The sequence below is a fragment of the Macaca thibetana genome, chromosome 17 (assembly GCF_024542745.1).
Source record: "Macaca thibetana thibetana isolate TM-01 chromosome 17, ASM2454274v1, whole genome shotgun sequence".
Classification (NCBI taxonomy): Eukaryota; Metazoa; Chordata; class Mammalia; order Primates; family Cercopithecidae; genus Macaca; species Macaca thibetana.
The window spans coordinates 3,911,365-3,936,018 of NC_065594.1; the positions used below are offsets into that span (position 1 = coordinate 3,911,365).

General features: G+C 47.3%; 1 protein-coding gene and 1 long non-coding RNA gene across 3 annotated transcripts in view; one reads left to right on the top strand and one right to left on the bottom strand.

Annotated features, from left to right (window-relative positions):
• Positions 1 to 24,654, top strand: part of SPATA13 (spermatogenesis associated 13) — a 322,746-nt gene that overhangs the window by 25,072 nt on the left and 273,020 nt on the right. The gene's annotated exons all lie outside the window — the stretch shown is intronic.
• Positions 1,815 to 24,020, bottom strand: LOC126940878 (uncharacterized). Its single transcript, XR_007720953.1, has 3 exons — positions 23,914 to 24,020; positions 12,632 to 12,761; positions 1,815 to 1,931 (listed from the first exon to the last, which is right to left on the bottom strand). It is a non-coding gene; the product is annotated as an uncharacterized LOC126940878 (long non-coding RNA).

The window sequence follows — 24,654 nt, forward strand, 5'->3', positions numbered from 1 at the left end:
TAAGTTTAAATGTCAGTGTTCATTAGTCGTTTTTTGTATTAAAAGTTTTCTTATTCCCAGTGTTCACAAGTTGTCACTCTTGAGTGTTCATGAGATCAACTAACTCATCAGTAGGTAAACACACAGGGCCTTTGTGGCACCTCAAGCATTTCATAACATGAGGCTTCTTGAGATTGCAAATGTGATAGAAAAAAGTCTGTACACAGTATAAATGAGCAACGGTTTCAGACAGCTACGAGACAAAGGTTTCCAGCATGTCCCCATTCCATCTAATGTGATGTGCGAAAGAACTGGAAAAGCAGCTCAGCAAACTGGGAGGCTCAGGGCACGAGGTGGGGCAGAGGAGCGAACAGAGGCCAGGCCAGGCAGGCCCAAGTACTAACTCATCACAGTCGCAGGTGTGGTTGACTGGGCACTAAGTCTGGGAGGTGCCAGCCGATTTGGTCACCACAGTCATCTCAGGGGCCTGCATGGCCACGGTCCCGTTTAATAGCTGGGGAACTGAGTTGCAGCGAGGCCAGCCTACACGTGGTGGAGCTGGGAGAGCACCGGGACACGCAGCCCCAGCTCCTGCTGCCCTTGCATTCATGTGCCAGCTTCTGACAAGGGCTGCTGTTGTGGGATTTCACTCTTAAAAGCGCAGGGAAGCCACGTCGATGGTGTAGAGGGAGAGGACGCCCTCACTTGGCGATAAACACAAGCCCCTCTCTGGGAGGAGGGTGCTGTGGCATTGCCTGGGCTTGTCACAGTTTTGTCGTTGTGGACCAGCCTCCCCCATCCTGCACCCCTCCTTCCTTCCGTGTGGAGCCCCCTTTCCTCTAGGATGCAGTCTGAAGGCCAGCTTGTGCACAAGGCCTCCCGTCCAGTGTCCCCTCGGCTGAGTGTGACCTTCCTGCTGGCCCTTAGCTGGCCTCTGGCACTGTAGCCACTTCTGTCAGTGCCTGGCCTGTGCCGGCACGTTGCAAGGGCCTGTGCCGGTTGCCTGGTGGCCCTGAGGCTGAGTCCTGTGCAGAGTATTACCCTTCTACTGAGTGACATGTTTAGGGCCAGCCTCTGGTCAGAGGAAAGGCCCCTCAAAGATGCAAGCGGGCAGCTCCTAGTGCCTTCATCATTGGCCACCATGAAAGAGGGCGGTGCCCCCAGGCCCTCCGCAGCTCTCCAGGTGGACGGCCTTGGTGGTGGTGACTTCAGATAAGAGGTAGGGAGCAGGAGAGCAGGCGAAGGTGGGGCGGGAGGGGGGGAGAGAGAGAGAGAGAGAGAGATCAAGAAAAAAAAGAACAATCTAGAGTGTGGACTGAAGCTGTGTTTAATACAAAGGGAAGGGAACACTGGAGGAGGCAGCAGGCCTGGGACAGCTGAGGAAGGCAGAGGTGAGTCTGCCGTGAGTCACCTGGCAGAGCCCTGGAAACCTTTGGCCGCCAGCTCCCTGCCCACCGCCAGGTATGCCCACCTCACTGCCCCTCCCCCAGTGGCCCTCAGGCCTATCTTCTGCAGCTCCTGTCCATGAAAATGACTCGCTGATGGAACGAGCCACGGGCTCCAGACAGCCATTCCGCCGAGGAGGAAGAAGAGGGGGAAGGCATAGCTCTGGGACCAAGTGCGGGGGTTGGGGGCTGCTCTTGCCAAACAGAATGAGGAACAAGGAGCAGCACAAGAGGTGCAGAGCAGTGGCCTCAGTCAGCGGGCACTCCACTGCCAGGGCCGTGCCATCCATCATGTGGGGTAGGTCTCTTTGCTGTGGGTACCCAAGAACTCTGCCAGGCAGGGCTGAGGGTACCCCGAAAACCTCAGCCAGCCTGCTCTCCCCACCTAAACTCTGCTCTGGTTCTTCCTGGAGCTGACACGTTTAGTTCAGTGCATCCCAGACATCACCACATGGAAGTGAGAGGCTCAGCTGGTCCAGCAGGGAGGGCCACCCTCCTGCCACCGTCCTGTGAACCAAAAGTATCTGAGATAGGTCTCCATCAATTTAGAAAGCTTATTTTGCCAAGGTTACTATCAATGAAAAGAATTACACTCTGCAAAATATTGGAAGAAATTCATTCTGAGCCAAATATGGGTGACCCATGACCTATGACACAGCCCTTAGATGCTGAGAACATGTGCCCAAGGTGGTTGGGCTACAGCTTAGTTTTATACATTTTAGGGAGACATGAGACTTCAGTCAAAGACATATAAGACGTACATTGGTTTGGTCTGGAAAGATGGGACAACTTGAAGCAGGGTGTGGGATCGTTCCAGGTCATAGGTAGATTTTAAAATTTTCTGAAAGACGATTGAAAGAGTTAGGTTACTATCTAAAGACCTGGAGTCGATAGAAAGGAATGTTTGGGTTAGGATGATAAGGGGTGGTGGAGACCAAAGATTTATCAAACACATGAAGCCTCCAGGTAGCAGCCTTCAGAGAGAACAGATTGCAAATGTTTCTTATCAGACTTAAGGTCTGTTGATGTGAACGCTGGTCAGCTTTTTTTGAATTCCAAAAAGGAGGAGGGTATAATGAGGCTTGTCTTACCTCCCTTCCATCCTGGCCTGAATATCTTCTTCGGGTTAACTTTGGAATGCCCTAGGCCAAGAGGAGACATCCATTTGGATGGTTGGGGGGCTTACAATTTTATTTTTGGTTTATAGGCAGCCCTGACAACATGTGCACAAGGCGGTTAGGGTAAAGCTTGGTTTTACACATTTTAGGGAGATATGAGATATCAGTCAAATACATGTAAGATGTACACTGGTTTTGTCCTGAAAGGTGGGACAACTTGAAGTGGGGAGCAGGCTTCCAGGTCATAGGTAGATAAGAGATAAACAGTTGCATTATTTTTTGATCTATGATCAGCCTTTCACTGAATACACAATTTATATGTGAGAGGGGATAGAGGAGTAGTCAGTTCTTAGTCTGGCTCAGTGAATCTGCGTTTTTACATAAACAGTAGGGCAGAGGAAGCCATCAGATACGCATTTCCTCAGACGAGCAGACAGATGACCTTGAGTTCTGTTCTTTGTTCGGCATCTATGAAGATAAGCTATCAATTTACATCACCAAAGTGAAATTCAGCAGAATTGTTTTAGAGTAAAGATCTTGAGGGGTTTCCTTGTGAGCATATTGTGAGGGAGGTATGTAGCTTTTTTTTTTTCTTCCCCCATATTTGTAGCTATGTTATTTAGGAATAGAATGGGAGGGAGGTTGTCCTAACCCCAGCTTGACTTTTCCCTTGGGCTTAGTGATTTCGGGGTCCCAAGATTTATTTTCTTTTCACAGTCCCTTGGTCCCTCCTGCCTGGAAGCTCCTCCACCTGTGGCCTGAGTTGGATCTGCTTCTCCTCCCAGCAGTCCACTTCCTTCCTCCCACCTTTCTTCCTCCCATGAGTCTTCCTCCCCAGTCTTCCCTCCCTCCTGCTCCTCCAGGGGACAGCTCACCTAAGGCCTGGCTGGTGTCTTGGCAAGCAAGGCAGGGCCAGTGCCTTGTTGGTGGGTCTGAGGGCCCTGGTGCGTGGGACGTGCTGGTTGTCAAACCATTCCTCGAATCCACCCTGAGCACCTGGTTCTAGGAGTGGTTTGCCATTCTAGCATGTCAAATGGTTGCCAAATGCTTTGTCCCACTGGTGACCAAGGTCCCAAGGGATAGAGACCCCTCGGATTGTCCTAGAGGAATGTTCCCTCTCTGCCTTCCTGCTTTCTTCTGTCTTTCCCTCTGCACCCCTCCCACTGGGATGTGCCTGCGCTCTGCAGTTGGCCGACTCCTCTGCAACCTTGGCTTTGGTTCCTCCCCAGGACCTGACCACCTGGCCGTGGGCCCTCCCCATAGAGTCACACTGCAGGGGAACAAGGCTGCTTCAGCCCAGCCGGGCCCATCTTGCCTGGGTGCCACCTCCCAGCCTGGATCAGCACAGGAGCTCCCACCTGCCTCCCAGGAGAGTGGGCGTCCACCCTGAGCACCTGGTTCTCGGAATTTCCCTTCCCTTCATTTCTGAGGCAGTGCCGGCCGGCTTGGCCATCTCATGCTGTGTCACATTCCGCAGCTGGTCTGGGCCCAAGTGCCGCTGAGGACTCAGGGATCCTTGAGACAGTGCTGGGCAGGTCTGGCTTGCTGCCCTCCCCTGGAGAACGTGGCGACCCAGCAGCAGGTGGTTGAGAGTGTCCCTGCTGGTGAGGACAGAACCTGGAATTCTGTTACCACGCTCCCTGTCCTGGCCTGCCGATGCCCTCCAGCTGTGGGCCGGCCATGCTCCTGATGGGCCTGATATGGACACAGAGCAGCACGTCCCATGCACCAGGACCCTCGGATCCATCAACAAGGCACTGGCCCTGTCTTGCTTTCTTCTGTTGGTGTGGCTGAAAACACCAGGCTCTAACTCCACCACAGAACAAGAGCCTGGGAGTCTCCAACATCCTTCCTGGCAGGGGACATGCAGAGGACGTAGTATTCAGCTCTGGCCAAGCAGCCATCGGTCCAGGCGCCTGCTGGTGCTAGCCTGGGTAGATGGCCTGGAACTTAGGGGCAGATCCCACCTGCACAGGCAAACTTGGGGGACCATGAGGGATGAACCCCACAGACCCAGAATGCTCAGCCTTCTTTAGACTTGCAGCGGAGGCTTCAATGTGTACCTCCGCCTCCCCCCACGGATTGTAAAACTCACAGCCACAGGGACCAGGGCTTGCCCCACCACCCTAAACGGAACTTACCAATGACTCACTGAGAAGATGAAGGCAGTGGTTTGTAGCAGCCATTGCATCTGACCGTGGGCCCCAGCAGGGATGTGAGGGACCTGTGTCACTGGCAAACACACTGCCAAGAAGCCAGGTGTGTGACCAGCCTGTGATGTATCAGTCTCCTTCCTGGGGAATCCTGTCACCTGCGGCACAGCCAGACCCTCCCTCACGGGTAGAAGGGTCTAGGGACTCCTCCAGCACACACAACTGCTTTCCACTGAAGGACCAAAATACTTTTAGCCTCCGAGGCATAGGGCAGCCCATGGATGAAACTCTCATCTGTTTTGGTCAGGGTTGCCCCCAGGCAGGGGGACATCAGCAGCAGATGCTCCTGGTTGGTCAGTGTCTTGAGGAGTACACACCACCCAGGTACGCCGCTGGGGTGCCCTCTAGTACAACAGGACAGAGACAGGCTGTGCCTACTGTCTCAGGAGTGGGGGAGGACAGGCATATGGCAATTTTGATAGGCTTGTCACTTGGCCCTTCAAGTTGGCCATGTTGATCAAGTTCATGATCAAGTTCATGGTCTTCCCCTCTCAGGGGCTCCCCTGGTTGATCTTTTTCTGCCCTAACTAGCTCCTGGAGTCTGTTCCCTCCCCGTCTCCCGTAGCCGACCTCCACGTGTGTGGGCGGAGTGCAGGCTCCAAGCCTGTGATTACAGCAGCTGCCTTGCTGGGAATGGCACAGGCAGAGGAGCAGTCATGCCCACTGCATCAGTCAGTGTTGCCACAGCAATGCCCAGAACACCACCCTGAACCCCACGGCTGCAGACAGTGGTGTGTGTTTGGTTTATGTGTCTGCAGGTCGGGGCTCTCACGGGCCTGGGCTGGGCTCCCTCCTGTGGCTGGCACTCTTCTGGCTGTGGCTGGGGGCAGAGTGCACCTGGGCCGCAAGTCTCCCTCATCCAGCAGGTGAGCCCAACACCTTCTCACTGTGACGGCAGGGTGGGGAGCTAGCAAAGCCACACTGTGTGAGCTTTCCAAGGGCGCGTTGTCACCCCTTTGCTAATACCCTGCAGGCTGCAGCCCATGTAGCTGAGCCCAGAGCCAGGGTGGGGGGTACATGGCAACCTGTGCAGACATTGAAAAACATAGCCTCCTCTTCTCCCACTGAAAGGGGCTTAGAGCTCTTCCTGTCTCCCCACGCATGCTGCACTGTTTCATGCTGCTTCTCTCAAGGAACTTCTCAGCTCAGCTCCCGCTCTGTCAGTGGAACTCTCATTTCATCTGAACACCCTGCCTTCCACAGCATTGCATGCCCACTGCCAGCCCATTCCTCTCATCCCTCACCATTGGGCCGACGATCCTCTCCCACTTGCTGCTCAGTTTCCCTCCTGGTCTGTCCCAGCTCTGGGGCCCATGGGCAGCCCCCTCACCCTTGTGCCTTGCCCCCATACCTGGGACACTGCTTGGGGACGATGCCCAGGATTCTGCCTACTCTGAGAATGGGGACAAGAAATCTACACACAAGCCTAAGTCCCCCTTACCCTAAAAAGGTACTTTTTCCTTGACCTTGTGAATGCTTCCAAGATCTTACTCATCTCTAATTTGCCTTTTGCGAGAAAATGTTTTGAAAGAGCAACCTACACCCATCGCTTTTATTCCTTCCCACCCACTTGCTCCTTGTCCCTTACAGTCTTTTTTTAATCCACTTTTTCTTCTGCTCCAGAAGACCAGGCCGTCAGCAGTCTGCGAGGCTAGGAGGGCCACGTGTGTCCGTTTATTTTGTCCTCTAAAAACCTTGACGGCTGGGTGCTGCGTACAGTCATGGCCGTTTGACCCATGAGAAAATCAGAGCTCAGCCTGGTCACGTTGTTCATGAGGTTATTGGGAGCAGGTAATGGACTGTAAGCCTTTGTGACTGCAGAGCCTGTTTTAAGCTGTTGTGCTGTACTGACCCCGTGTGCAAGCCTGGAGTGTGCTAGAGTCAGAGCCTCCAAACTCCGGTCACGCAAAGGGGCTGTGTTTGCTTGCTAGGGCTGCTGTGCCACAGCTGAGTGGCTTTGACAACAGAAATCGTTTGCCTCGTTGTCCTGGAGGCTGGAGGCCATCGGGTCAGCAGGGCCATGCTTCCTCTGCAGGTGCCAGGGAAGGTCAGGCCCCAGCCATTCTCCCAGCTCTTGGTAGCATAACTCCAGTCTCCACGTTGCATTCTCCCTGTGTGCGTGTCTGTGTCCAGAGTCTCCCTTTCCATTAGGACACAAGTCATATTGGATTAGGGTCTCACCCTAATGACCTCATCGTAACTACAGTTGACAACTCAGGGGCACCAACACATCCCTTCCCCCATGCAGTCGAAACCTGCATATAACATTGACTCCCCAAAAACATAACTACTAATGGCCTGCTGTTGACCAGAAGCCTTACTGATAATGTATCAGTAGATTAACACGTATTTTGCATGTTATATGTATTGTATACTGTAGTCTTACAATAAAGTAAGCTAGAGAAAAGAAAATAATATTTGAAAATCATAAGAAAGAGAAAATATATTTACTATTCATTGAGTGCAAATGGATCATCCAGGTAAAGGCCTTCATCCTGTGGTCTGTTAGTTTGTAACAAAATTGCGTATGTCTTCCCCTAAAGTTTACTATTGTTATTTAACGACTTCCTTTAAAAGGACGGTAAGTGGTTTAGTGAAACTGATGAGAGCAAACAAATCCTGATTTCAGTTGTGAATTAAGGTTGTTATGCACACAAGTTATTTCAGTTCCTGTCTTCTTCCTTTCAGTTAAGGTTTCCACAGGATTGTTGTAGTTCTGGGATCCAGGTTCCGTTTCTGGCACTTTCTGGGTTTTTATGGTAAACAATAACCTCTGTGACTCTTAGGAGTAGCCGGGCATGGTGGCTCATGCCTGTAATCCTAGCACTTTGGGAGGCCGAGGCGGGCGGATCACGAGGTCAGGAGATCAAGACCATCCTGGCTAACACGGTGAAACCCCATTTGTACTAAAAATACAAAAAAAAATTAGCCGGGCGTGGTGGCGGCGCCTGTAGTCCCAGCTACTCGGGAGGCTGAGGCAGGAGAATGGCAAGAACCCGGGAGGCGGAGCTTGCAGTGAGCCAAGATCGCGCTGCTCACTCCAGCCTGGGCGACAGAGCAAGACTCCGTCTCAAAAAAAAAAAAAAAAAAAAAAAAAAAAAAAAAAAAAAAGAGAGAGAGGAGTAGATCCAACAAGCATCAAGCATTATAAACCAAAACATCGCCGAAAACCAGTTTACTCCAAAATAGACACATGGCTTTATTTAATTTTTTTCCCAAATACTCAGAGAACCTAAGTAAAAGCCTTAGCAATTTACCTTTCACTGAGAGGAACTAGCTGGACTGTACATTTTCAGAAAACCCTTTCTTCAAAGTCCATGTGAGGAAAAACTAATTTCCGAGACAGCCCTGCTTCCGAGGTTGTTTCTCCTGTGGCATCCCCTCTCTGTTGGCAGTGATTTAATAAAACACACGAATATGACCCTGTTGTGAGCCAAGTCAGGCCTGACCTTGAGCCGGGGCCACCTGGTCCCCTCTGCTTCACTCTCACCATTGCCCACTCCTGGGGCTTCTTTTCTGCTAATGGTTCATTCCAGAAGGTTTTTCCCTGCCATCACCCAGAAGGTCAGACCAGCCCAGACACCCCCGGCCTTCCTGATCCTTCTCCTTTGGGGCAACCCCTGGCAGGCTCCCCCTCCCCTTCCTGGGACCACCGTTTCTGGGGCCTTTCCAGCCAAACCATGCCAGGGTGAGCCTCGGCTGGTGACACTCCATAGTCCCCTCATGACCACACCTAGATCAGCAAAATAAAGTCATTGGTTCTTAGAGATAATTTAAAACACAGAGGCATTTCCTCAGGCAGTGGGATTTGAGGATCAGCGACGTACTTCTGTCATTCGTCCTTCTGCTCTCAGATGTCGCGGCTCCTTGGCTCCACAGTGACGTGGCAGGTACGCAATGTGTGTGTTGGGGGGCGATGGTGTGAGCCAAAGTGACACATGGCGTGGTTCTGAGCTCCACAGGGAAAATGGCAGAGCCCTGTTCCTCCACATGCATCTTTCTCAGGCACCCCTGAGTCCTGCCCGCCATCGCGTTTGTGGCTTGTCCTTCAGCCCCGCTCCTGACTCCTCCTGTGAGGGGTGGAGGCCAGTGGGGTGCATCCCTGCCCACCCGCAGAGCGCTCCATCCTCCAGGACGTGGCCCTGGACTTTCCAGGAAGCAGCTGCGAATCTTCCGGAAGCTGGGAGGGCTGTTTCCCAGTAGCCACCACTTCCCTTTGGCTCCAGATGTGACGTCTTCGCATTTCTGACATCACCCTGGGTGTCACACCAATTTTAATTGACTTCTCACGTTTCTCAAATTCTTGCTGGAAGGATTGGGAGCGTCCTTTGGTGACTGGGCAGCTGTGATGCAGGCCACACCCACCTTGCTAGGCTCAAAGGTACCCGTTCTCTGCCCACCGCCAAGCAGGGCCACTGGCTTCACCTTGACCCCCACTGACGCTTCCTAAGCAGGCTCAGTGTCCAGGGCCCAGGCGTGGCCTGCAAGGCTGGTGGGGGGCACCTTGCCGCTCCCTCTCCTTCCTGGCTCTCAGTCCTCCTGAGCTGTGTGTCCCCAGTGTTCTCTTCCAGAAGTTTCATTGTCCTTGTGCAGAGCAGAGCCCCTGGAAGACACTCTGGGACATGCATTGTGCCCCAGTTCAGCACTAGGGTGGTGGCTCTGCCCCCCAGGCCTGACTGCTGCACGATAACATGGGCCTGACAAATCCCAGGGTGCAGAGAACCCAGGGCTGGTGCAGGACGGCACTGCCGCCGCACAGGCTCGTGCCCAGCCTTCAGTAAATACAGTTTTAGTTACTGAATGACAGTGGATGGTGGAGCCCATGGAGGGTGTGATGAACACCAACCGGGGCCTAACACAGACTCAGCATCCTCAGGGAGGCAGGAGGTGGAGAGGAGCGCCCGAAGTGTGGGAGGAGGTGACAGGGTCGGGGGCAGGCATCCTTCCTGTGAGAGCTGAGGTAACATCAGTCGATGAGCGAGCACTCCTGAGTTAGCGAATAGAGAACAAATCCCCGAAATAACAGCATGTGTCTACACATGCTCACACGTGCCAGGCACTGCTCTGAGACAGTAACTCAGTTAATGCTCACAATTCTGCTCTTATCCTCATCCGATAAGTAGAATAATTTGCCTGGGCATGCAGCAAATGAGTGGTGGACCCGAACCATAACTTATGTAAGCCCACGTGCTTGACCTGAATTCAGAGGATTTGAAACCCAGGGCTCAGAGCTTTACAGTGCACAGTCCAGACCGTGGGGCTGATGTGTGATCCAAATCTCTGGGGCAGAGCTTTTCTCCGTGCTCTAAAATTATGCTCTTAAGGCCACGTGAGAGGTGTATGTGTGTCTATGTTTGTGTCTATATATATGTATATGTAAAATATATACACATAGGTGTATATACATTTTGGTTTCTATGTTTTAGATCAGATAGACCCTGTCTGGCATTCTGATTTAACCTCACCTAACCTGTTTCCACACATCTGTGCACTAAAACAACACATATATTTTTTCCTTTCCGGAGCTTGTCTTCAAGAGTAGCTGGTACAGAAACCCAGGAAGAAGGGCCTTGGGTCGGTTCTTCCCTCTCCTTCCTCCTTCTTTCTCCTTTAAATCCTACCTCTATTTGCAGATCGTATAATCTGTATGTTAACTCCGTAATCTGGGTTACCTCTGTAACATACTGTATAAATCACTACAAATTTGATAGTGTCACACTTTTCTTGACTTTCAGAACATATCCTCTGTCAAGGTATTTGACATGACCTCTTCCTTTGTGAAGTGAGGCCTTCTCTTAGCATAATTTTAGACCCTACATGGATTTTATTAATCTGCACTGTTGCTACTCAATGTTCTGCTAGTGTGGTCAATCCATTTATAGGCAAACTTGGGAATGATTGTATTTTGGAAGCAAATAGAAATGAATCACCTTGGCCGGGCGCAGTGGCTCAAGCCTTTAGTCCCAACACTTTGGGAGGCCGAGACGGGCGGATCACGAGGTCAGGAGATCGAGACCATCCTGGCTAACATGGTGAAACTAAACATACAAAACATACTAAAACATACAAAAAACTAGCCGGGCGAGGTGGCGGCGCCTGTAGTCCCAGCTACTCGGGAGGCTGAGGCAGGAGAATGGCGGGAACCCGGGGAGTGGAGCTTGCAGTGAGCTGAGATCCGGCCACTGCACTCCAGCCTGGGCGACAGAGCGAGACTCTGTCTCAAAAAAAAAAAAAAAAAAAAAAAGAAATGAATCACCTTACACCTGTGGAAAGCCAATCGTGAGAGTCTTACATTTTAAGATAGTTTATTGTGATAAAAACCTGGGAGTGTTTGGGGTTTTGTATGTTTGTTATTGGATGAATATAACCTTAGAGTTTAACACATTTTAATATAAATGTGCACATGTGTTCATAAATATGACATACTTAAGTCCTGTTGTAGATTAAACTGTATTACGAACCACTTCACAGTTGTAAGGTCAAAATATCTTTTCTGGTGGACAGATAGAAATGTTACAAAAGATAGTTTTGTCCATCTTAGCATTATTTGTAACCATGATTTACCTGTTGGACCCAACTAAAGACAAGTAAAGAATCTGAGGAAGGTCTTTTAGGTAATGAATGAAATATCTTTTTAAATTCCTTTTTCTCTAATTAAAGTGGATCGCAGCTTCTGAAAAGCTTTAACGACCTAGACAATACAAAATTTAGATAATTTAATTTGAGATCATAATTTAGGCCTCAGAAAACCTGAGAGGTCTATCCATTAATAGCCAATGACGACACAGAGGCACAGCTAATTGGCGAGGCAAGTGGCTGCTTGTTTGAAGTTTCAGCAGAGAGTTAGCTACTGATCTGCACCATAGGCCTCACCTGACATTGACATTCCACTCGCCATTTTTCGTGTATTTTACTTAACTGATGTATTTTTCTTTGAAATTTTTAACTATTCACATTTGTTTGTGAGAAGAATTACATCACAGCATTTAGGTCCCAATGTTTTGCATATCATGTGAGTGGATTATCAATCATACATTGTGTCTTACTTCACAAGCATTTAGTGCACACTCATGAGAAAAAATTATGGCAAAGTGTGAAAAACTTACTTGGTCTGTTTTAGGACATTTTAAATACATAAGATGCAGAAGAATACTGAGGCATATCTGATTGGGTGGATCTCAACAGACATACTAGAATTTGGTTGATATTCAGGGAAAGTGAACGTGTCTAAAGAAGGGGCTCCGAGTTGTATGATTCTTATTTATAAAAGAAAAACAGTATATAGTTTTATAACATACTGTATAGTTGGATAGCAGTGGAGCTAGTTAAAATTGCTGCATACTTTTGTAATTATGTTTTGTTTGTGAACTTTAAAATCCATTACCTAGCCAAATATTTATGTGTATGTGTATTTTAAAGCATTTTTAATGTCACATGACAAATAGCTAGAAAACTTTCTTTAGCAGAATATTACTAGTGTATTCTCTTTCTTCCTCTTGTGAGTACTTTATAATTAGAATAAATATCGTTAATGAAAATGCTTATCTGAGGTCAGATTTTATTTAAAAAATAAAATAGGGGAAAACCACTATAAAAAAAAAAAAGGACATTTGGAAATACTTGTTGGAATCCTAGGCGGCTTAGAGGTTCTATAGAGCAATGGGAATCCAAGGGTAGAGAACCATTTCGTATTTAGGAAAAGCTTCTGTTATCAACAAGGTCACATTAGCAATCACAGGGGTAGATTTCAACGTGCCGGTGAAGACTGGCAGGGTGAGAATTATCTCTCCCCCTGGAGTCTTCCAGTGGTTTCCAGGCCAGCCACACCGCTTTGCCCCATGTGAGAATTCAGACATCTACAGTTATTGAAACTTACCTTTAAGCTCTGTCTTTATTTGACATCGTTGCGTGAAGTGCAGATTCCAGCTTCTATCTTAGGAAGTCTACCTCAGAGCACCAGGCCTCACCAGCAGCCAGACTTAACCACCTGCACACACAGCTTCTCCCTGTTGGCACGAAACACACCAACAGTTGGGATGATGGCTTGAGGAATTTGGATTTTGTTGAGACCTGTGTGTTTTAATGTTTTGGTATTTTACTTAGTTCCTTGTTTTAAGTTGTTCCATTTTAAACTTGAGCATTTCGTTTTATAGTTAGAGTGCTTGAACTTCTAACTAATATGCAGTTGACATTGTTCTAAGTTATGAAAAAGGCAAAAATACAGTGCTACATACATGTGACTTTATGAAAACTTTTTTTGTTTTTTAACCTTAATCAAATTTTTCATTAATGCTTAAGTAGAATATATTAGTATTTTAAAAGCGGATTCACAGTCCATTTGAGTCGGAAACCATTCTTGGCCCACAAACCCAGTTTCCCTCAGAGGCCGTGAGAGGGAGCTGTTGAACCTTAAATGAATTGTGTTTGACCTTTAACAGTCAATCAGGCTGAACTATTCAGATAATCCATCTATAAAATTTAACTTACATTGTAATGAACAGTAGTATGATTTTTCATTTATATTAAAGCAAAAGTTATGCAGTTAATTAAGAGACGCTTCAGTTAAATTCAGTAAATACTTTTTAGTGCATATTATTTACAAGGCACTTTATGCTCAAAAGGGGCATAAAAATAAATAATTTGGGCCGGGAGAGGTGGCTCATGCCTATAATTCCAGCACTTTGGAAGGCCGAGGTGGGTGGATCACAAGGTCAGGAGTTCAAGACCAGCCTGGCCAAGATGGTGAAACTCTGTCTCTACTAAAAATACAAAAATTAGATGGGCGTGGTGGTGGGTGCCTATAATCCCAGCTACTCAGGAGGCTGAGGCAGATAATTGCTTGAACCCAAGAGGCGGTGGTTGCACTGGGCCGAGATCGATCCACTACACTCCAGCCTGTGCGACAGAGTGAGACTCCATCTCAATAAATAAATAATTTGAGTGACTCATAAACGTGTGCATGTGTGCGCGCACCTGCATTATAAAGTAGATCACAATATGTAAGAAAAGTGTATTGAGTTTTCACAGAGAGGAAAGTATCAGGAGAGGCAGGAGAGAGGAGCTGGCCTCTAAGAAGGGCTGGAGCATTTCTGGGAGTTGACAGAGAGTGGGGAGTATTCCGAGTGTGGAGCACAGCATAAGGAAAGAAGGTTGGAGAATCCTGAAGATGCCAGTTTGCTCAAAGCATAGCTTGCGTAAAGATGATTGAGAGACTATCAGGCCTGGGCAGACAGTGACTTGCACCTGTAGTCCCAGCTCCTTGGGAGGCTGACTCAGGAGGATCACTTGAGCCCAGGAGTTTGAGGCTGCGGTGAGCTATGATTGTACCACTCTACTCCAGCCCGGGTGACAGAACGAGACCTTGTCTCTTAACAAAAACTATAAAAATTAAAAGCCAGTATCAGGCAGAAAAGCCAGGTTGGGCTGCATGGTAATCACACATAAATGCCCAAGGACTCACTTGTCTCTCATTGTTTTGAATGTCAACATTTGACCAAATGATCTCTTCTTAACCTGTGAATGTATTTGCTGCGCATTGGGCATTATTCACCAGATGTTAATTGAAGTCATGCTCTATGAAGGTTGTTGGAAAACCTTTTTTTTTTTTTTGAGACGGAGTCTCGCTCAGTCGCCCAGGCTGGAGTGCAGTGGCGTGATCTCGACTCACTGCAAGCTCCGCCTCCTGGGTTCACGCCATTCTCCTGCCTCAGCCTCCCGAGTAGCTGGGACTACAGGTGCCCGCCACCACGCCCGGCTGATTTTTTTTTTTTTTTTTTTTTCTTTTTTGAGACGGAGTCTTGCTCTGTCGCCCAGGCTGGAGTGCAGTGGCCGGATCTCAGCTGACTGCAAGCTCCGCCTCCCGGGTTCACGCCATTCTCCTGCCTCAGCCTCCCGAGTAGCTGGGACTACAAGCGCCCGCCACCTCGCCCGGCTAAGTTTTTGTATTTTTAGTAGAGACGGGGTTTCACTGTGTTACCCAGGATGGTCTCGATCTCCTGACCTCGTGATCCGCCCGTCTCGGCCTCCCAAAGTGCTGGGATTACAGGCTTGAGCCACCGCGCCCGGCGATTTTTTATATTTTTAATAGAGATGGGGTTTCACTGTGTTAGCCAGGATGGTCTTGATCTCCTGACCTTGTGATCCGCCCACCTCAGCCTCCCAAAGTGCTGGGATTACAGGCGTGAGCCACCACCGCGCCTGGCCAGTTGTTGGAAAATCTTAATGTTTCTTTTCTCTTTTCTATCTGTCCAAGGCTGGAGTGCAATCTCGTCTCACTGCAGCCTCCACCTCCCAGATTCAAGCAATTCTCCTGCCTCAGCCTCCTGAGTAGCTGGGACTACAGGCACCTGCCATCGCGCCTGGCTAATTTTTGTATTTTTAGTAGAGACGGGTTTTCACCGTTTTGGCCAGGCTGGTCTCGAACTCCTGACCTCAGGTGATCCACCCAGCCTCAGCCTCCCAAAGTGCTGGGATTATAGGCGTGAGTCACTGTGCCCGGCGAAAAATCTTAATGTTTCTTAACTGCAGTATTCTGAAGCTGATAAAGCACTTGTAAAACTTTCAAAATAATTGAAAACCATTTTTTTTTTTTTTTTTTTTTTTTTTTGAGACGGAGTCTCGCTCTGTCACCCAGGCTGGAGTGCAGTGGCCGGATCTCAGCTCACTGCAAGCTCCGCCTCCCGGGTTCACGCCATTCTCCTGCCTCAGCCTCCCGAGTAGCTGGGACTACAGGCGCCCGCCACCTCGCCCGGCTAGTTTTTTGTATTTTTTAGTAGAGACGGGGTTTCACCGTGTTCGCCAGGATGGTCTCGATCTCCCGACCTCGTGATCCGCCCGTCTCGGCCTCCCAAAGTGCTGGGATTACAGGCTTGAGCCACCGCGCCCGGCCCCATTTTCTTTTTAAGATAGAAATGTGTACTTCTTAGCATGCTAGAAGTAACTTTAAATTTTTAAAGTAATGTTATTTAATGAGTACGGAGTTTCAGTTTTGCAAGACAAAAACCTTATCTCTTGCAAAATAGTGCGAAAATATACTTAACACTACTGAGCTGCACACTTGAAAGTGGTTAAGATGGTGAATTTTAAGTTATATGTTTTCCGCCACAATTTTTAAAAACTAAAGTAAGATTTTTTTTGGAGCTAAAACAAAAAGAAAGCATCTACAGGAAGTGGAATGAATTTAGCTCTTATGTTTTCTGGCAGCATGTGGGAGGATTTGGGGTCACCATTGTGGGCCATGTTGTTTTCACTGATGACTACTTCTGCAGAAACATAAGTTTTCCTGGAATTAGACTCAAGCAAAATGTAGGAGGCAGGCTCTTGTAGAAGAAGAAACACTGGATCATGTGCTGGACAAAAACTTCAGTTTCCGTTTTCTAAAAAAAAACTATATAGAGTTTGTTCAAATACACTTGAATCTTCTTTTTTTATTATTACTATACTTTAAGTTCTAGGGTACATGTGCACAGCGTGCAGGCTCGTTACATAGGTATACATGTGCCATGCTGGCCCGCTGCATCCATCAACCCATTATTTACATTAGGTATTTCTCCCAATGCTATCCCTCCCCCAACCCCCCACCCTACGACAGGCCCCGGTGTGTGATGTTCCCCACCCTGTGTCTCATTGTTCAGTTCCCACCTATGAGTGAGAACATGCAGTGTTTGGTTTTCTGTCTTCGTGTTAGTTTGCTCAGAATGATGGTTTCCAACTTCATCCATGTCCCTGCAAAGGACATGAACTCATCCTTTTTATGGCTGCATAGTATTCCATGGTGTAGATGCAAATGCACTTGAATCTTCTTTGAAAGCTGTTGACATTAAGGCATAGCTCAGTAAATTAATTTCTCTGGAGTGAAGATATAACTGATTTGGATACTTTACTTTTTATTTTATAATTTAAATAGAAAAGTAGGGAATAGTGAGGGTGGTTTCATAGTGTGGCAAGCCGAATAATAGTCCCTGGAAGATGTCCATGTCCTGTTCCCTGGCATTTGTGAATATGTTACTTTCAATGGTAAAGAAGAATTAGGTTGCAGATGGACTTAAGGTTGCTAATCAGCTGATCCTAAAATAAGGAGATGATCCTGGATTATCTGGAAAGCCCAATGTAATCACAAGCCTCCTTAAAAGTGGAAGAGGGAGGCTGGACAGGAGGCCCAAGAGATGCAGTGTGAGAACCCGATCTGACATTGCTGGCTTTGAAGGTGGAGGCCATGAGCTTATGTCAGGCACTGTAGATGCAAAAATAGCTAAGACCTCATATGACCTGCCCTTGGGGAATTTATAATCTTGGACCTTCTCTCTCCCTTAAACAATCCTCAGTCAACACTAGAAAATTATCTTTCTTATATCTACATCCAGCATTCTGCAGTTAATTTCAGAGCAGAGGATATTGACTTTGGACACTTTCTGGATTTCCAAGATATTCTCTGTACCATATTTACAAGTTATCACATTAGGTGAGTTCCTTCTTTGGGTCAACGTTTTCCTTCATTTTTGGATAATTCTTCACCCACAGTTGTCCTCTGTGTTCTAAGTTCTGACAATGATTCTTTGCTTGGCCAAACTTTAGTCAAGCTTCTGAATCTTCTGCTACACCCATCTGTTTAGTTCCTTGTAAATTCCGTTTTTGCAAGAACGCTGGTACGTCAGTTTAGTAAGAACACCCCATGCTTAATATCTGATTATCCTCCACCATCCCCCGGGTGACGTCTGATCACCCGAGTTTTCTTCAGCAAGAATTCTGGTAGGCTGGTTCAGCTACAGCCCCACTCACCCTGACATTTCCTCTTAGTGGTGTTCTGTCCGCTGACTCCCACCCTGCTCCTTGGCTATCAATTCCCACTTGCCTGTGCTCTATTCAGCATCGAGCCTGCTCTCTCCCGCCATGGCAAGACCACATCGCAGTGGTCCCTATACCCATCGCAGTGGTCCTGAATAAATTCTCTCTCACTGTGCTGTAACAAGTGTCATAGAAACATTTCTTCTTTAACAATCCACATGGTATTACTCTTAACAACCACTCATATGGCATTAGCAGGAAATGGAATGTTGTTGGAATCAGTTCAGCTCTGTCTCTGCCAGAGATTTCACAAGGAGTCATTACAAATATGTTGGGTTTCCTTTATGCTTCTTCCTATCCTTTCTGCGGTAATGGAGAGTATAGAAGGTTTTGGTTGAAAATAAGGCATTAGGAGCTTGCAGTGAGCCGAGATGGCACCACTGCATTCCAGCCTGGGCGACAAGAGTGAGACTCTGTCTCAAAAAAAAAAAAAACAATGCCCAATAAAGTATAGGATGCTAATTTCTTAGAATTTTATTATGAATGTGATATTATTTGCCAGATAACTCATGTATTTTGAGATAAATGTTAAATAAATGAAAGTTGATGTGTCATGCAGAGCTCTATTTCTTGGCAAGAAAGCTGATGGGGTAAAGACGGCCACAGTTGCTTTGAACTCTCCCCATTGAGAAGTGGAGTTTATCTTCCCACAGCCTGAATTTAGCCTGGCCCTGTGAATGCTTGAAGCCACAGATGATGGCAGAACGGTGCTGTGCCCATTGTCAGCCCAGTCTCTTAGAGGACTGATGAGAGCTTTTGCTTCTGCTCTCTGGGGACAATCACTCCTAGGACTCTGCCTCTCAGACCCTGCTGCTGTGCTGTGAAAATCCCAGGCCATACATACAAGCAGCCACGTATAGATGCCATACCCACCGGCAGCTATGGGACTGAGCTGTCATGGAGGCCTCCACCCAGTGAACCTCCCAATGACTGTGGTCCAGGTGACATCACAAGACTGGGGCCCAAGTGACCATGGTCCACACACAGAACTCTGGGGGAATAATAAAACGGTTGCCTTAAACTATTAAGTGTTGTCTGGTTTGTCATGCAGCAATATATGTTAAATATATATAAAATTTGGGAAGACAGTGCTTGAATTGATCACTTTATTAAGATCTGTTAGGTACATTAATCAACAAGTGCTACAGACCCTGAAGTGAGCATTTCGCATTAAGTGATTGGACCCAACCAGTTTGATGGAAAATTTGGTCTCCTACCTTATTTTTGATCCAGAGCTCAAGGGATTATTAACTTTCTTTTCCATTACACTCCTTCACTCAGCATGCACTGTGTTGAGCGAAGGAGATCATTAGGTTATATACAAAGAAGGTTCCCGGGGTTTGAAATTTAGATTGCTGACTTTCCTACTTGAGTTCCCTTCCTGCCCAAGACCGTAATTCCAGGAATTCCCCAGCATCATCCCAGGAGTCTAAACAGTCTTTCAAACAGCTGCTAAATGTCGATGGTCTCATGAGTCCTCAAAGGAATTTTCCTGTGGGTGGAGGAAGCCACCCTTATGGCTCTTAATCAAATGTTGAAAGTGCGCCCACAACAATGACTGGAACAGAGTGGAATCTTCGGAACTGCGATGCAGATAAAGCGTCTCCTCTTCCATAAACAGTGACTTGCTACAGAAAAACTCTATGGCCTTCTTTTCTGGTTAGTAAAAAGATGATTGTTGATACGTGACAAAAGCCAAATAAGCTCTAATAGCCAAAAAGTTGCTCCAGTCTCCTGCTTTCCCTTTCCCACGTTTCCCCTGGCACTGACTTCCTGAGGCAGTCGCACAGGCTGGATGGCAGGGCTCACCTGCCACATGATGGAGGGACACGCAGCCAGGTGAAGGCGACTGCTCCATCGGCACACTGCGCAATCTCCCCCTCCTTCACTGTGCTTAGCACGAGATGGGGGACACTGAGCACTCACAGCCACTCAGTGCCACACCAGGTCCCCAGTGCAGGCTGGGCAAGGATCCAGAACCTTCGTGAGCCCCCTTGAAGCTGAGGCCTGGAAGGGCTGCTGTGTGCCCGGGTTCTCCTCAGGGTCTTCTTCCAGGTCAGGGTTCATGAGAACACTTTCCCAGTCTGAGCCGAAACCAAGAGGTTAGCAGAATATTCTGGGTGGGGGAAGGCACCAGAGAGACCTCTGCGCACAGCCAGCATTTGCATACTCGTTAATGGAAAAGGAGAGCTCATCTCTGATGCCACGAGGGTCTGGCCATCAAGAACAGAGGGAAACGCAATGCGCCCCTCTAGCCCGATCAGAAACACACACAGAGGAGCCTCTCCATGCATGTCTCCTGACTCGATGGCTTTTTTTCTTCTATTGACTGCTTTTGTTTCATTTTCATTAGATTTTTGAAATTCTATGTTTTGAGCAGTTCTGTCCAATTTGGTGGCTTCACACACAGTATGGAGGTTAGCTGAGTGGTCTTGCTTTCAAATGATACTCAGACCTTGCAGGTCTGGGGACTTTCACCTGCTACCTAACATCAAAGGACTTAGTGCAGGCCTCTGAGAAACGTATCTTTTATTTTATTTATTTTATTTTTTTATTTTTTTGAGACGGAGTCTCACTCTGTTGCCCAGGCTGGAGTGCGGTGGCGCCATCTCGGCTCACTGCAAGCTCCGCCTCCCGGGTTCACGCCATTCTCCTGCCTCAGCCTCCTAACATATCTTTTAAAAAAATTAAACTAATGCTTTATGTATCTAGAAAAAAGTCTGAATTTTTATTGTCTCCATGAAAAGTATTGTATTACACAAACCTTTCCAATCTACCCAAAATCAGTGAGACAAATAAATGAGTAATTCTCCCTGGCCAGGACTTTATCAAATGCCCCAGGATTCCCAGTGTTGGTGACTATTAATAGAAAACAAATATTAAGTCTTAGACCTACTCACTCAACTAAACTGAATTGTAAGAGTGAAAACTGGACCTTGGACTCTGGCAAGCCACTAGGGCAGGGCCACCCCCATGGAGTGAGCACATTTAGGTTTACTCATATTTAAAAGTTTCATCACATTTTGGGGCAATTTTATGTTTTTTATATATATATATATATATATTTTTTTTTTTTTTTTTTTTTTTTTTTTTGAGACAAAGTCTCACTCTTGTCACCCAGGCTGGAATGCAGTGGTGCCATCTCAGCTTATTGCTACCTTCACCTCCCAGATTCAGGCACTTCTCGCGCCTCAGCCTCCCGAGTAGCTGAGATTACAGGTGTGCACCAACACAACCAGCTAATTTTTGTATTTTTAATAGAGACGGGTTTTGCCATGTGGGCCAGGCTGGTGTTGAACTTCTGGGGTCAAGTGATCTGCTGCCTTGGCCTCCCAAAGTACTGGGATTACAGGTGTGAACCACTGTGCCTGGTCTGTATGGTATTCTTAAACCCCTTCGTTTAGCTGTGGCCGTGGAGACTTGGAACAGAAGGTTAGGAGTTTTACAGGCCACAAGGACAGGCTGGTTTTCTGGGTTCCTGGGCACACAGCCTAACTCAGAAAAAAATAAAACACACATGAGAAAAACAGGCCAGAAAAACCTGATTCACAGGAGGCATGTCATTGAGTTGTACTTAGTTTATATAAAGTAGTGGTTCTCTTCAAACTTGGAGTCTCAGGACCCCTTTATGCTCTCAAAAACGGAGGATCTGGCTGAGCGAGGTGGCTCACACCTGTTCTCCCAGCACTTTGGGAGGCCGAGGCGGGTGGATCACTTGAGGTCAGGAGTTTGAGACCAGCCTGACAAACATGGCAAAAGCCCATCTCTACTATAAATATGAAAATTAGCTGGGTGATCATGGCTCACGCCTGTAGTCCCAGCTACTCAGGAGGCTAAGGCTGGAGAATCGCTTGAGCCTGCAGGCTGAGGCTGTACCGAGCCAAGATTACGCCACTGCACTCCAGCCTGGATGACAGAGTAAGACCCTGTCTCAAAAAAAAAAAAAAAAAAAAAAAAAAAAAAGAAGAAGAAAGAAAGAAAGAGAGGAGAGAGAGAGAGAGAGAGAGAGAGAGAGAGAGAGAGAGAGGATCCTATGTACCTTTTGTTTCTGATGGGCTAGATCTACTAATATTTACAACACTAGAAATTAAAATTGAGAAGTTTCAAAAATACATATTCACTTTGAAAGCACAATAAAAATTCCATTGCATAAATTCCTTATTTTTATGAAAGTAACTACATTTTCCAAAGCCCCAAAGACAATGAGTAAGAAGAACGACAGTGTGACAGTGTTTTGGTGTTTTGCAAATCTCCCTGGCCTCAGGATTAGTGGAAGACAGCTGGACTGTCCTTATCTGCTTGCATTTAGGCTGAGTTTGTTACAATGTGTTGCCTTGGCTGAAGTAGAGGAAGAATGTCTGGCCTCAAAGAGGTATGGAAGTGGAATAAGGAGGAGTAGGTAAGCAGACTTTTTAAATAATGGCAGGTTAGCTTGAGTTTTCTAGTGTGGTTTCTTACTGGTTAGGTACACTGTAGAATCTGGAACAGACACCTGAATGTTCTTTAGGTGACTTTTAGGGATGTTTTAGCCCCCCCCACCACCTGGGGCCCACAGGGATACACCCAAGGACAAGATCTCTCTCAGCCTTGAAGACATTTGCAGCCCAGCCCTGCTGCTCCTTCCTGCTTGTCTAAAACTTCGCAATTCTGTGAGATCATAGATGAATCGCATCTCTTCTGTGAAGGCTGCCCTCACTAAACAAGAATTATCTCTTTCTTTTCTCAATTCAGATATCGTTATTGTCTGTACCACTCATTTGGCCCTTAGTAATTGCTGTCAGTTTTTATTAATTGATTGATTGAGATGGCACAATCTCGGCTCACTGCAACCTCCATCTCCTGGGTTCAAGCGATTCTCCAACCTCAGCCTCCCGAGTAGCTGAGACTACAGGCGTGTCTGTACCACCACGCCCAGCGAATTTTTGTATTTTTAGTAGAGATGGGGTTTCACCATGTTGGCCAGGATGGTCTCAGTCTCTTGACCTTCTGATCTGCCCACCTCAATCTCCCAAAGTGCTGGGATTACAGACGTGAGCCATCACACCTGTCCGATGCTGTCAATTTTAAATTAACTGGCAGATAACCATTTGCTAATTTTTAATTAAGCTAATTGAAAACAGGTTCTTGACTAGTACTTTTATTTATTTATTTATTTATTTATTGAGAGAGAGTCTCACTCTGTTGCCCAGGCTGGAGTGCAATGGTGCAATCTCAGCTCACTGCAACCTCTGCCTTCTGGGTTCAAGTGATTCTCCTGCCTTAGCCTTCTGAGTAGCTGGGACTACAGGTGCACACCCCCACAACTGGCTAATTTTTGTATTTTTAGTAGAGACAGAGTTTCACCATGTTGGCCCAGACCATCTCGATGTCTTTTAATCTGGGGCTCGTGGATTAGTTTATTAGGGGCCCATGAACCCCCAGAACTTGTAAGTGAAATTGTGGATGTCTTTGTATATATCATTCTTCAGAAATATTGCTCCTCCTTTCCCCCTAGTAAAACGTTAGTAACAACTAGGCTAGATTTTTAAGAAATATACACTCTGGTCTGTTTTATAGTTTTTAAACCCAATATCTGCTATAGTGGGATCAGAAAAGGCCACACCTATAAAAGCAAATTCTTCCTCGATTGTGCCAGTGGGCTTTAGTTCCTCTTTTCTATGTTTACATTGGAGTCCCAACCCTCTGGTTATTTTTGATATTCCAACATAGTCTGTGTTGGGAAGGGAGTTCTTACTCTGTTTCCTCCCGTGCACACAGCGGTTCGTACCAGGGAAGCAGGACATACCACTGCAGCACTTCAGCGGGGAACCTCTGTTTGTGCTCAGAAGTAAGATAGCATCCAACCCAGGGTCAGCAGACATCTTCGGTAAAGTGCGGAGAGTAAGGATTTGAGGCTCTGCGGGGTCACATGGGCTCTGTGGTGATGACTCGGCTCTGCCATTGCTGCACGAATGCAGCCCCAAACAGGAAAGTGAGTTGGCCTCTCGAGTCCAAACAGCTCTGTTTACAGAAACAAGCAGGGGCTGCATTTGGCCCGTGGGCTGGAGCTTGTGAACCTCTGATCTAATTCACAGCTCACTAGAACAGGAGTTACTGTTATAATAAGGAAGCACAACACCCAGAAATTGGGTGGAATCCTGGGACTCTTAGGACTTTGGATTCCACCGATCATAGGTAATTCTAGTCTTGGCTAAAAGGGAGCACACAAATCCAGAGAAACCTGCTCATCCCAAGCAATGGCCCAGACAGGCAGCCCCGTGACACCCGCAGGGAAATAGGGGCAGTTTTGTGGTCACTGCTTCAGCGCTCACATACCTTCTATCAGAGACGATTTAAAAAGTTATTGTTTCCACCACCACAAACCGGGAGAGTGCAGGCTTCTGTTAGAAGATCTGGATTGCTCCCTGATCTGCCTCTCTGTAATTAGTGAGCCTTTCTTTCTCTGCTCCATGCACACAGTGAAGAAAACGTTCATGGTGTGTGATGTCACCACAGCACTAGAAACACTGTCTTGATTGTTCCACTTTAAATTCTGCCTTTGCGCCTGGCTGTGGCTGCAGCTGCTGGTCATCCCTCCACCAGCTACTACTCACTTACCAAACTGGTGTTGACAGCTCCACCTTGCAGACTTTCCCGGCGGGAGGAAAGCCTGCTGGGAATGGACATAGTAGGGAGAGCCTCAGGGCCTCCTTCCTGACAGAGCACAAATACAGTGGAAGCAGATTCGCAGCTTCTCACAAGTTGAGTCTTGAGAATATGCAGAATCAGAATTCTGCATCTGGCAAGTCAGAATTTAAAACTTGGCAAGCACTTTGACTTATTCAGGTTTCTTTTATTACCAAGTTCATAAAAGGGCACTTTTCTTTCTCGCTCTCGATAGGAATTCTTGGGCCTTGAGCGGTCGTTTATTTGTTCTTGCTCTGGTGGTTCTTCCTTTTGTCTCTTGCTGTTCCGTGGACTGGAGGGGTCTGTAGATGGTGAGTTTCTTTTTCTGCCCTTTGTAAGTTGCCATGTGTTCTCCCAATCCTGCATGTGACGGGGGTTGGGGGAATTCTG